Genomic DNA, 13,392 nt, shown 5'->3' on the forward strand with positions numbered 1-13,392 from the left:
TTTGGTTACTCTGTAAGAATTCCCTGGGGCTGTGGAAGTGGCTCAGCCCTTGCTCAGCATACAGGAAAACCTCACCCCATTGCTAGCACTAAATGGACAAGGTGGCTCATGCCTGCAACTCAGAACTCTGGGAGAGGCGGGAAGGTCAGTAGTTCAACACCCAATGCAGCCAAGACAGCTTAGGTTACCAAAGGCTTACTTTCTTAACAGCAGCAACAACTAATGCCTCTAAAAGAAGGAATAGTAATAATGTATCCTTTGAAAGAAAAGAAGGATCCAGTTGTACCATTCAAAACTTACAAAATTCTCTGGGAACCCCTTTCAAGTTGAAATGATTTCTCTTTAGTGGCAGGAAAAAATAAGTGTAACTCACAAAATTAATTTTTTACCATTTCAACCACAGTTCACTTCCTCCTCATTTTCGAAAGTCCCTACCAAGTAGTAGGGTGGTGTTTTGTTGACAAGAGGCACATATCTTTATAAGATACAAAGTGGAATTTCCATTTTACCAGATTCACCAGATTCTTTTGCTTATACAATGACAGTTTCAAGTCAACATTTAACATGTGAGTAAATTCTGAATTCAACTTTAACCACAGAAACATCTTTCCTTCTGGATGCCTAATGACGTCCCTGTGATTACAACAATGGGGAAATTGCTTAATCTATGAAAAACAAAAACAACAACAACAACAACAACAACAAAAAACCCAAAGAAACCCAAGTGGAAATCCAGAGAGCAGTTTGCTGCACTTATTGTTAAAGTCTTCTCTTTGGGGTTGTTGATCTGTCTTTTAAATTCCCCAGCAAGAGGCTAGAACATTACTATTGTCAAAAAGAAAAAAAAAATCTGTAAAACCATTTTGTGGATGGGGCTTATTCAGATTTGACATTTAATACTAGCTGGAAGCACTCATAAGCAAATAAAGAGGGGAGTTGAAAAGGAACTTGGAATGTGGGCAAGAGGGAATAAAGAGGAGGAAGAAAGGAGAACTGTGAAAGGAATCCCAGAAAGGGAAGAGTAATTAGAGGAGGGGCCAAGCAGGAAGTCGGGGAGCCGAGGAAGGGCTGTAGCAGCTTGGGCTCAAGTTGCAGGAAGCTGGCCCGAGTACTTGGAGAACAGTGAGTAGCCATCCACTCGTTCTTGTCTATTACGTTCCTGGCATGAAGGCAAAGGAAACAACAATGTTTCAATATTGGTGGTGTTTTTAAAAGCCAAGGGCAAGAAACTGAAACTGCCCGCAAACCCTCCTTATTTTCTGGACTGTTGAAGGGCTGGCTTAGCACCCGCTATTCTGTTTGGTTTTGGGGAGGGATAAATGGGACAAGTGCATTTCTTTGTTTATGCTCGTGTTTGTAAACTCACGTAATACAGTCCCTGATGGACCTAGCAGAGTACGCTCTGCAGGTTTCTCTCCAACTCATTGTACAAAATGAAGAACAGCTTATACTTTCAAAGGGGGAAAAAAACCCATTTTTTCCCAACCTCATAAGACATTTTCAAAGAAAACTTGGCTGGTTTTCCTGAGAATAAACACATTAACTCCTTTCCTTTATAATTTTGGCTCTGAATAAATGTCACATGTGAGGAGTATTCACTTCATCATTTGATAAAATCTATTTTTCAGGGTGAGTGTGAGAGACAAGCATCCTCACTGAGCCATTTTCCAAACTCTTTCTCAAATCTCTTCTGCTCCACACTATCCATCTTGCCTAAAACCAGAAGTCCAGAGTTCTTAGGCCCAATATATACAGCAAAGGGTATGGCAAAAAGATACCAACGGGGTAAGTCTGTTGTGCTCAGAATTACAGTCCTGTTTAGGTTAGAGCCTGAAGTGGCAGCCATGCTTAAAGCAAAGGTATTGCTCATCCCACTGAGAGATGGCTCTCTCCCCACCACACATTACATACATGGTTTCCTTCCATGTTGGTGGGGTTGAAGAAACCAGTTTCAGCAAAAGGCCAGCTGAGTCAGTTTAGAGACTACGGTCCAGTGTGGAATGTGATCAAACTCCTCATACATGAATTTTTTGGCCTGTCCTAAGCAAGAATCCTGTTGGTTTAGCAAAGCCTCTTAAGCCTAACTCGTGATGTTCTGCCTAAATAACTGTTCATCCTTTACTCTCTTCACTCAGATAAGCAAGTTCCTTGGGCTATGAGCATCTGATGTCTCTTGGGTAGGTCACAATAGAGTTGGGTACCCATTACAAACACCTTTGAGTAAGGTCTACTTTATCATTTTGATGAATCAAATAAAATTTTCTTTCATCACAACAAGAAGTGCCTAGTTCAACCTCTGAATTTCTGAGAATGACCTGGAATGAAAGAGAGGGAACCCTGGAAAGGGGGTGGGGGGAGTGACGGAGGGCTCTGCCTACAAATCTGACAGGCAAGGAGTTAGTCAGTGCTGGGTGACATAAAAAAGGCTCATAAAGCAAAAGCCTGCAAATATGTTTGTGGGGAGAGTGTTCAAAGACAGCAGGAATTGGAAGCTTTATGGATTCTACATCTCTACTCTTTGATCTGGCTGAAAGATCAGGGCAGCATCAGGGACACACAGTTAGGGATGGTATGGATTTGTCAGGCTGGACCCTAAGCAGACAGCATCGGGATTTAGAGTATGACCATGAATATTTATTCAGTAAGAAAGGGAAAAAGGCCCAATACAAAGGCTATTTAGCCTATGGTTCTATGCACACTCTTTGCCAAAGTCTTACCTTGAGTGGGGAGGGGGGGAGGGAGAGAGAGAAGAAGAAGGAGAGGGAGAGAGAGAGGAAGGGAGGGAGGGGAGGAAGAAGGGAAGAAGAGAGGGAGGGAGAGAGGGAAGGAGGGAGAGAGAGAACAAAATGGCATTGCCCAGCTGAGTTGGTATTTTATATGTGAAGTGAACACTAAATGCCTGGATATAATTAGAAAATAACTCTCTATATCCTCTAAAAATGAAGTAGTAAAAAAAAAAACCCATATCAGACAATCAAAGCCTGTTTAGTGAATCATCTATCTAGTTTAAGGTAATTAAAATCAAAAGAAATTACTAATGCATAGCTTCTTTAAGAATTAGCTCATTTTTAATTCTTAAAAATGACGAGATGATCTAGGCAAACAGGAAGCAATTGAGACATTACTCTATCTACTAGCATCTCTGTATCTGATTTTTAGCAACAAAGATCTGTCTCTCTTAATGGTTAAAGATACTCAATCAAATCCGCAAAACTACCGCATCATTCCCTCTTCAATACCAGAGCAGTGTCCTAGGAGACTCAGAACTCCCATTACAGGAAAGGCAACACAAATATTCTAATTCTTGTGATGTTAAAAATAGTTCACTCCAAACCTTTTTGTTCCTCACCAAAAGGGGAATGAGAAAAATAGGAGCAAGCTCACTTCTTCCTACAGAAGCAATGCCCAGCTTTCCATTAGGAAAAGAATAAAGGTCTGAGAACATGGCCCAATGGCTGACCGTTCACCTCGTATGTAGGATGGACTCCTGTATCTGATATCCAGTAGCATGAAAATCAAACATTAAAAACCCATAATGGCCACAGTATCTTTTTGTGGCAATTTCATCTCTATTCAAATCTTTAGTTCAAAAGGGGGTAAAAACCAATTAGTGTTATTTTCAAAAATCCTTCCACTGACTTTAGAAGGTACTAGTTACTTCCTCATCTCTGTACCTAAGCCTTTTAGGAGTTCTAAGTCTTTTTCTGCCACATGGCCCCTTCTCTTTACTGACATATGTAACAGGTGTGGACAGGCAAACAGGAACACACCCTAGGGATCACTTTACCTTTGGCAAGGGAATTGACGACTAATAGGCTTTTCTGTCTCTAATTTCCTAGATTTCCCTTCATCGGGGGCATGTGCAGACCAATCTGTTTCCTGGCTGTCATACTCCGGCCCACTCCTTAGAGCTCCGCCGGCCAAGTCTCACAGCCATCTGATAACTGTCCTAGTCAGAGGCGCACAGAGCTGTGTCTTCTGCGACAATGCATTAGCCTCAAAGCTCAAGTGCAGGCAGGGGTCGTCCTCTCTTTGCTGGCTTGAAGGCAGTGGAAGTCCTGGCCCTGCAGCCTCCTCGATGCTCCTGGCCACAGACCTGAAGTCTTAGGCCCTGCAGCCTCCTCGATGCTCCTAGCAGCAGACCAGAAGTCCTGGCCCTGCAGCCTCCTCGGTGCTCCTGGCTGCAGACAGGAAGGCTTAGGCCAGGTGGATGAAGAGGACACGTGTGGGAGATGTCTAAGATTGTGATGACTTCTGATGGGTTGTCTGCCAAAGACTGACTGGGTTAACCGTGGTCGCAACACTGGTAAATGAATTTGCCTCCTGATGAAACAGAAAAGGAGGATGTGGCCTTAGGTAAACTTCTGGAAACTGGTGAGTTTTCAAGCTTCATACACTCTCACAGTTGAGAGACTTTTAAAAGAGTATATATATATACATACATATATATATATATATATATATATATATATATATATATATATATATTTTGATGATCTCTGCCACAGTTCAATGTCCTTTGAGAGGTCTTATCAAAGCTGATCGATGTCTTGGTAGTGTTTTTGATATGCTATGGGTACACCATTGAGGCACAGCAAGGCTCAAAATTTCATTAACGTGATGTATTGCTTCAGTCTAAATGGGAGACTATTATTATATGCTTCCTGATTGCCAGACCCTGTAGTGGGCAGGGAAGTCTCAACAGGAGGCATAGTGAACAACGGTGACTGTCTTCACGAAGCTTCCAAGTCTGCAATTCTTTCACAAAGAGACTCGTTTTCTTTCCTTTTGCCTCCAAGGTGTTGCTGTTGTTGTTGTTGGTGATAGTGGTGATGGTGACCATGATGGTGATGATGGTGGTGGTGGTGATGATGGTAGTGGTGATGATGATGGTGATGAGGGTGGTAGTGATGGTGATGGTGATGGTGGTGGTGGTGATGAAATATACATTCTGGCTATGTTCCTCAGGTTCACCTTGAAGTACTGAAGAGAAGGAATCTTCCTGTCATATATTCACGATACCCGCTGAGTTGAACTGATTAGGAACGACTACACAAGAAATAGGTTTTCTTGCTTACTGATTTTTAATCAATCGTTTGCCTTCGGTGCTGAACGTCTACCAAGCATTCTGGTAAACTCACGCTTTCTTTAGTTTTCTCAACCATCTTGTGAAACAGCCCTTTAACAGATAGGGTGCGGAGGAGGAAATGGAAGCCCTTTCAGGTGGAGTGCAGGCACATGGGAGAACTGGAGACTCAATCTGGTCCTGGGCTAGCCTCTACTACCCCACACTGCAACTGTACAGATGTCTCTCAGAACCTCAATCACATAGGCTCTCCTTCTTCCCATGGCACCATGGGCTCTCAGTATCTTACTCTATTATTAATTTTGAGAAAGGTCTTAACCATATATAGCCTGTGCTTTCTGGGAACTCTCACTATGTGCATTAAGCTGGGCTTGACTCCATGGAGATCGGCCTGCCTCTGCCACCTCAGGATTAAACCAGGGTGCCCACATACATGGCTATTACCACAAGTTTTTGCAACACTGAACATTTTGATACCACTTCGCTCCCCAGACACCCTCAGTGATGTGAACCTGGTGAATTATAGACACATATCTCAGCCTTGCATCACACGCTCTGTTCCTTCTTTCTCTAAATTACCTTGTAAACCACTGGCAACCTGCTATGGGCAGCACATATGTTTTCTTTCAAACAGATTTGCCTGTATTAAGATTGTTTTTTCTGACTTGCCTTTTTATCACTAGACCAGCAGTTCTTAGCCTGTGAGTCATGACTCCCATGGGGGTTGCATATCAGATATCCTGCATATCAATATTTATACTATGATCCGTAACAGTAGCGAAATTATAGTTATGAAGTAGCAATAAAACAATTTTATGCTTGGGGTCACCACAACATGAGGAGCTGTACTACAGGGTCACAGCATTTGAAAGGTTGTGAAGCACTGCTTTAGACATGGGTATCTCCTGCTTTAGCTTTTTTGGAATTCCAAGCCCCAGTATTCTATCTTCCTGATTAAAATCACCAAATGCTTTGTGCATACCTAGGAACGGCATATACCTTCTCTCATATACTTGGCTATTTATAGAGTCTCGGGGGAAAGAAACTATTTTAGAGTATGGAGTTAATCTCTGGGGTCTGATTGGCCTGAGTTCAATTCCAGCGCTTCAAATTATTGGCTCTGTCAGCCTGGGCAAGTTGGATCACATCTTTCTGTGTTCAAAACCTTTTACTGGGCCTGCTGAGTGCAGCTCAGGGGTAGAGCAATGTACTTTGGGTATGAAAGGCACTGAGTTTCATCCCAGAATAGAACTCAAATCAAATATAACAAGTGTATGTGTGTGTGCGGGGGGGAGGTGTACAAAGCCTTTCATGGCTTCTCATAGCAATTTTGGAAGGAAATAGCTTCTAGAATTTGAAATACTTTATATTTTAAAAAATTCAAATTCTTTAAAAATACAAAGTCTGACTTTCTTCCCTTCTCCCACTATTTTGTAAGTTTCAGCTCTGTTTTGTAGGTATCCGGCTTCTCCGGGATCATGGTGTCTCCCTGTAGAGTCTTTCTTTCTTTTTTTTTTTTTTTCTCATTGTTCTTTTTCCACACAGCCTCCTCTCACTGTTGCCTGCCACACTGGTCTCTCAGGTTTCTGCTTTAATCTCATCATGACTTTAGATGTTTCCTCTCACCCCCACCCTTATCTCACCTAGCGTTTCTTTCTCTCTACACTCAGTTTTTCCCCCTGTGTTATTATGATTATACATTCTTGGGGTTTTCTTGTATAAGATCTGTTTTTCCATTGGACCTTTAAGGTCCTTCATATCTTCTTTTGCTATAAAATACCTGAGGCTGGATAACTGATGAGGAATTGAAGTTTATTTGGCTCACAGTTCTGAAGAATAAGATTCCAAGAACATGGTGTCGGCACTGGCCCTTTATCAGGTGAGAGCTTTGTGTTTACATCTTAGCATACCAGAAGCTACCATGGGATAAGACAAGGGTCGCATCATCTTACAAAACCATTAATGCCACCATGTGGGGCCCACTCTCATGCCCTCATAAAATCCCAACTGCCCACATATGAATGTGGGAATTAAGACGCCAACAGGAGAACTTTTCAGAGACTCATTCAAGCTGTAGTAGTTCTCACAAGGACACAGGCTATGTCCAGATCACCATGATCTCTCCAGATGTCTGCAGGCTGGAATACGCAGGGTTCAAAGAGACAGAGTTATATAGCACAATGTAATTATAATTATATGACATCTATGTGAGTATGAAGTAATACAGTAATTATAACTCCTGACTAATCAGGGGCTACTAACAAAAAGGGAATTTGACTCTGAAACAATACCTGCTCAATAAGGAGAGGCTCCCACTGTGGCCTCAGAAGTTGGTCCCCGACTCCTCTCAAGCAGATCTTCCCTGCAGTTTCAATTTTATTTTCAAACCATTCTGATCTATTACACTTACTGCGTTTCCAATGCTACTTTAAATTAAGGTAAACAATGTATAGAGAAAGTACTGAGAGCTTTAAATGAATATCTCTAAGCATAATGCAATCAGGTAGATACCTTTTGATGCTTGGTGACATTAATGTGGCGATACTGAATAACTGTTGACAATTAGGAAGAAGACAGAGCAGAGGTCTTATAAGAAAATTACTCCCAGGTGACAAAATATTGAAAATTCAATTATACTGTGTTTATTACAGGCCTACATTAGCAACTATATTCCTAATAAAGACCTTGATAATAAACAAATTAATGGGAACACCAGGGGGTACTTACAGAAATATTTTTCTCCATATAGTACCCTACTGTATTGATTTCTAAAGTGCTCCCAATGACAGTGTGTAGACCTTGCTGAAGAAATTCTTGATGTAAATTATGTGTATAAGAACATGTGGCATGTTAAAGTACTCAAGATTATGAAAACGATTTTAATATATAATGATGATGTGCAATAAATTTAATGTTTAAAATTTCTCGTTATGTGTGTGGATAAATCATCTTGAAAAGACAATTTGCTGGATGCAAATAAGAAGCAAGCATGATCCGGAGGATGCAAATAAGAAGCAAGCATGGTACGGAGGCCCAAATGGTCTGGATTCTAATTAAAACAGTATGTCATAGAAGTCAATGCATTCATTTTCCCCGTCACAGAAGTGATTTAAAAACTGATACTCAAGTGAAGGTCTTTATAAGGAGTGGAGAATATACACATATTTATTCCTTCACTGAGAAAATGAAACAGTTTGATGGCATAGGGCTAAGGCTTGCCTGTATTGATTCCTCCTAACAGTTTCTGATTCTGTGAGCACTTCATCCATCCGTCCGTTAACTCAGTAATTGAATTTTAATTTTCTTCATTTATATTTTGTCACTGCTTATTGAAGCCAAGGCTTTGTGCATGTTTAGCATGTGCTCAACTGCTGACTTATAACCCTAATCCCTAGTTATTAGATATATTTAATTGGCCATCTTCTTCAGACATGCACTACGGACGGCACAGAACACACTTAGCAATATTTTGTGGTTGTTTTTTTTTTTTTTCTTCAGATACACAGATAGCCTCCAAATGATACCATGTAAATGCTTAATGCCTTAGAAACTATAGAGAATAGTCTAGACCTTCAGAGATGAGCCACTTCAGTTACTCTTTGGATCACAAGGACAACTTCGAGAGACATGAAGTATTTTGATCACTAAGGGTAACCAAGGGATAACCTCAGGCTGTCACCTGTCAGCAATGATCAAAGCAAAGAGGAAAGAAGCCCAAGGTTTACTTATTGGATGGGCAATACTATAGAGTCCATTTTAACATCTTCATCAAGAAAGAAGGAAAGAGAGAGGGGGGAGGAGGGAGAGAGAGAGAGGGAGACAGAGAGAGAGGGGGGGTGGGGGGAATAGAAGAGAGAGGAAGACAGGAAGGGCAAAAAAAAAAAAAAAAAAACAGAGAGCTATGTGAAATTAGTGTTTGAATACCAAGAAAGAGAACTTTGAGAACTCAAGTCTTCCTGTGTAGTTTGATTTGACCCCTGTCTAGTGTCTGCTGGGGAACTGGACAGTTTTGAAGAAAGGTCAAGAGAAGTGAAGACAAAATAAAACTTTCTAGAAGGAAGAAAAGAAAAAAAAAGAATGCAGAAATTTTGACCAATGTCTTCCTATACCTATTTACCAGGGACTAAAGAGGAGTTATAAATAAATAAATAGTTTGAACTTGATGTAAGTATTTGGCAATGGAATGATTTCAAGCAGGGGAGTAAAGCAAAAGAATAAATGTGAAGAGATTCTGGAAGTGGTTTGTAAATAAGTGGGAAGGAAAATAGAAAATTGAGCTTACTTTGGTAAATCATCATGATTGCTAGGATGAAACATATGTAATGTAAGTTATTGGGCAGGTTTGTTGTATTTTCAAATTTTATAGCAGTTCATGTTTGGAAAAACTTTAAAATTTTTTTCCATTGCGAAAGAGAGAGAGAATATGTTTAGCTCACAGCTCTTCTTTTAGTGTTAGATGATAACAGGATTTCAGATGAAAAACAGTAGAAAATATATTGACTGAGTGTCCTGCAGCCACCAAAGAAAGAACAGAACTCAAAAGCAAATGTAACAGAGATTCAGGCACTTAACACAAGATGAAACAGGAAATCATCCTGACTCCATAGCGAACCAGACCCTTGAAGGACTAACTTGTAGAGGGGAGAAGATATGTCTGAACTATGCTTGGAATAATGAAAAATTGAGGCACAGATCTCTAGTGATAAGCCATGTGACCAGAGGGGTCCAAGGTGCACATGTGACCGAAGTTCTTAAAAGAGTTCATTCTAATTCCATAGGCTTTGTTTTCTTTAAAAAGCCACACATGATTGCCCTGAATGTTACATATAAATAAAAATGGAAGTTTGGATAACAATGACTTCATGAAACGAGAATCTAAAATCAATTTTAAAAATGTTGCATAGCCCAAAGGAGAACCAAAGGTGCATACAGAAGATGCCTTGTTAGGGATGGGACTCCCAAAGCTTCCCAAACCATCCAGTGAATACGCAAGATGCTGAGCCCTGTAAGTCAGGTTTCACAGACTTCCAGTGCAAGACTGACAGAGTTCTCTAGGAAGACAGACTGAGTGAGTCTACCGGCCAGGTGCATTGTGTAAGCCAGCTGGGGCTTTTCTGTTATGGTTTTGAAGATGAAAGAAAAAAATGAGACTTTTGAGAAACCAAAAGACCTGACTGAAAATTAGAGATGCTTCTTCCCCTGCTTCCAGTGAGATGTAACGGGGACGGGGCACTTGAAACTGGGAAGCGATAGACCCATTTAATGCCAATGGCTATGGGATCTGGCCCATGGCAGTCTTCTTCAGTAGGAGATGGGTAGCCAATATTTACTATGTAATTAAAAATCTTAAGGACTTTTAAAAATAATTACTTTGTATCTTGAGGTATGTTGTGGTATACTAAAATACTTATGCTTGCAGGTTTAACTTTTAAAAATGACTATCTGTTAATTGATAATTACCAAACATCTGCTAGCAAACAAAATGCTTTGGGAAGAAGGTGAGCAGTGGAAGAAATATAAGCAAAATGCATTTAGTGCATAATAAAATAATTAGAAGTTATTAATAACCCAAACTCCTGTCAAGATTATTTTAAACATCTGAAGATGTCAGTGTCATACTTAATATGAAAAATATGCAAAACACAGTTAAAAGAAACAGACTACAGGTTTACGTTTTTCAAAATATAATGAATCTGTTGACAGGACATATATCGCTGTTATTTATAATCCCATAGTGACAAGAAAATGTCACCAATTACTGGCTACAATGACAGAACACAATTTATTCCTAATGATTTATACCCATTAGGGGGAAAAAAAACTGTAGGCTACAAAAAAGATAGCTTCCATCCATTTCCTAGGAACAGTGACTTCTCTGAAAGTGTATCGGCAAAGGGTAACTGGTTATTTTTGCTAATGACAGTTTGCATAATTTACCTGTACAACACCTTAAGCTATAAACTAAAGAGATAGAGTCTTGAGTATGATTTTAAAAACAGATATAAACAAAAGCATGGTGTTTGTGGAGTGGCTTTCCAACAATTCCTGTATTGGGCCTTCTTTTAAAGCCACCCCTCTTTAAACCTGTATTGGCTTTCAGCCTGTGAGAAATATGATTTGGAAGCTACTTGAGTCTGCCTAACAGATAGGAACTTACTGCTTAAAGATTCGAAGTTAAAAGAAACACATACTTCCATATTCCAGTTTCAAAGATGCTTAGGATGGCAGTATCAGGGGAAAAGGGTCAAATGGCTCTACAATGGATAAGAAAGTAAACATTCAAAGGCAAATTCATTAAATTGGGAAAATGGAAAACTGAATGAAGAAAGTTGAGAAAGTTCTTATCTCGTCATCTATAATAGTTTTGTGGAAAACTGTAAAAAAATGTAGAAGTTGAAATAAAAATCAATACATGGGCAAAAAACAAAAAAGGAGACCACTAATAGCAATTCTTTGGGTTTTTTGAGACAGGGCTTCTCTGTGTAGCCTTGGCTGTCCTGGAACTCACTCTGTAGAACCAGGCTGGCCTCAAATTCACCCAGATCTACCTGCCTCTGCCTCCCAGGGGCTGGAATTAAAGGTGTATGCCGTCACTGCTGGGCTAATAGAAGAAAAATTTGATGTTTACAGAAAGACCACATGAAAACTTAGATCAAATTTGAATAAATGGGCCATTAACATGAACTTGATCATGGGAAGAAGTTTTGAGGATGCAAATTCTGTTTGTTTCTTTTAACACATGGTTAAGATATACCATAGATTTAAAAGTACTTTTGTCATGATTAACTGCCCAGTACCTCACAAAATTGGGCCGTTCACTATCCTGTCATGGCGCTCACATAAGCTCTGCCCCGCCCTGAGGGTTTCTAGGTCATTGATGATTTGCTGGGAGGGGAAAGATGTTTTCTTCAGTGGTGTAGCCACTGGCCAGTTGCCTAAGCACCTATCAATAACACCCTTATCCATGCTCCTAGAAGTAACCTCAACTAACCTTGTTTATTAACAAAAAAAAAAAAATCAAAGTGGAAGGAGACTATTTAGTAAGATGGGACCAAAATAGGGTAATGAGAACAAATACAATAAAAATACAGTATATGGCTATATGAAAATTATACAACGAAACACTGTTATACGTAATTAATGTAGGCTAATGACCCCCTTTTTAAAATTTTCTCCCCCATTTTTTGGGAGAAATGTTATTTAATATCCTGTTTTTAAAGAGATGGGAGAGAAGTTTGGCAAAATATTCAGAGTGAACGCTTGTGTGTGACTGTGTGTGAAAGAGTTTGAGGAGAATTTTTTACATCTGTTTACTTGGTTGGTTGCTTGTTTACTGTGTGTATGTGTATGTATGTGCATGTGTGTGTGCATGCACATATCTGTGGACATCACAATACAACATGTGACATAAACTCAGGTTACTAGGCCCCCCAGAAAGTGCCATCACTCTATGAGACATCTGGATGGCTCAAGGAGGCGAAGAGTTTTGACGTCTTCTGAGATTAAGGAGCCGAGATGAATTGAGGGGAAAGTTGAATGAAAAAGGCTCAGACATAGGAACCATTGATGAAGGAATGAATACCAGGCTGACAGTGTTTAGGGATAACAAGAACTACAGACTCACTTCTCCTTAGCCAGAAAGATCATGATATGAGGCCAAGGATCCGATTTCTCCACTTCAAACCAATACATTAGAGCAAAAAGCAAAGGAAAATTTCTAAGTCAACCCAGAAACAGGCTGGCTCTGAGAAGCCATGCTATCTGTTTCTGTGGTGTGTTGTCAGGCTTCCATAAGAGGAAGATGACTAACATCTCACAATCCGGGGAGATAAGTAACACCAGGCCTTGGATTATGATCGTTAATCATCTATCATCCGGCAGGTCCCACAGGAACAAGAAAGCAGAACTGATTTTTCAGACATCATTCTGCTAGAAACAAACTGATTATTGCATGAATATTCTTCCAGTAAAATAATAAACTGAGCCAGATTGTGTTTTGAGAGAGCCTGTAGTGTCTCAAGAAAGCCACTCATAATAACATGTGAGGAAATTTGGAGTAGAAATGAATCACGTATGGAAATCAAGTATGTCCACAGTTAAATAAAACAGTATGTTCCCCAGTTAATCTTTCTTTGAAAAGTTTGTGGAAGCAGAAGAAAAAAAAAGATGCTATTGACTCCTTTTGTGTCCTTAAATGGGCTAGAATTACACTTTGTTTTTTGTTTTTTGTTTTTAAGGTTGATTAAGCTGGGGATAAGGCTTAGGTGGTGCTTGGCTCACACCAGAAGCCCTGAGTTCGATCCCCA

At 40.0% G+C, this 13,392-nt stretch overlaps 1 protein-coding gene across 16 annotated transcripts in view; it reads right to left on the minus strand.

The window, feature by feature from the left end:
- Positions 1–13,392, minus strand: part of Tenm3 (teneurin transmembrane protein 3) — a 1,282,613-nt gene that overhangs the window by 388,860 nt on the left and 880,361 nt on the right. The gene's annotated exons all lie outside the window — the stretch shown is intronic.

This window comes from Mastomys coucha, unplaced genomic scaffold (assembly GCF_008632895.1).
Source record: "Mastomys coucha isolate ucsf_1 unplaced genomic scaffold, UCSF_Mcou_1 pScaffold22, whole genome shotgun sequence".
NCBI classification, from domain to species: domain Eukaryota; kingdom Metazoa; phylum Chordata; class Mammalia; order Rodentia; family Muridae; genus Mastomys; species Mastomys coucha.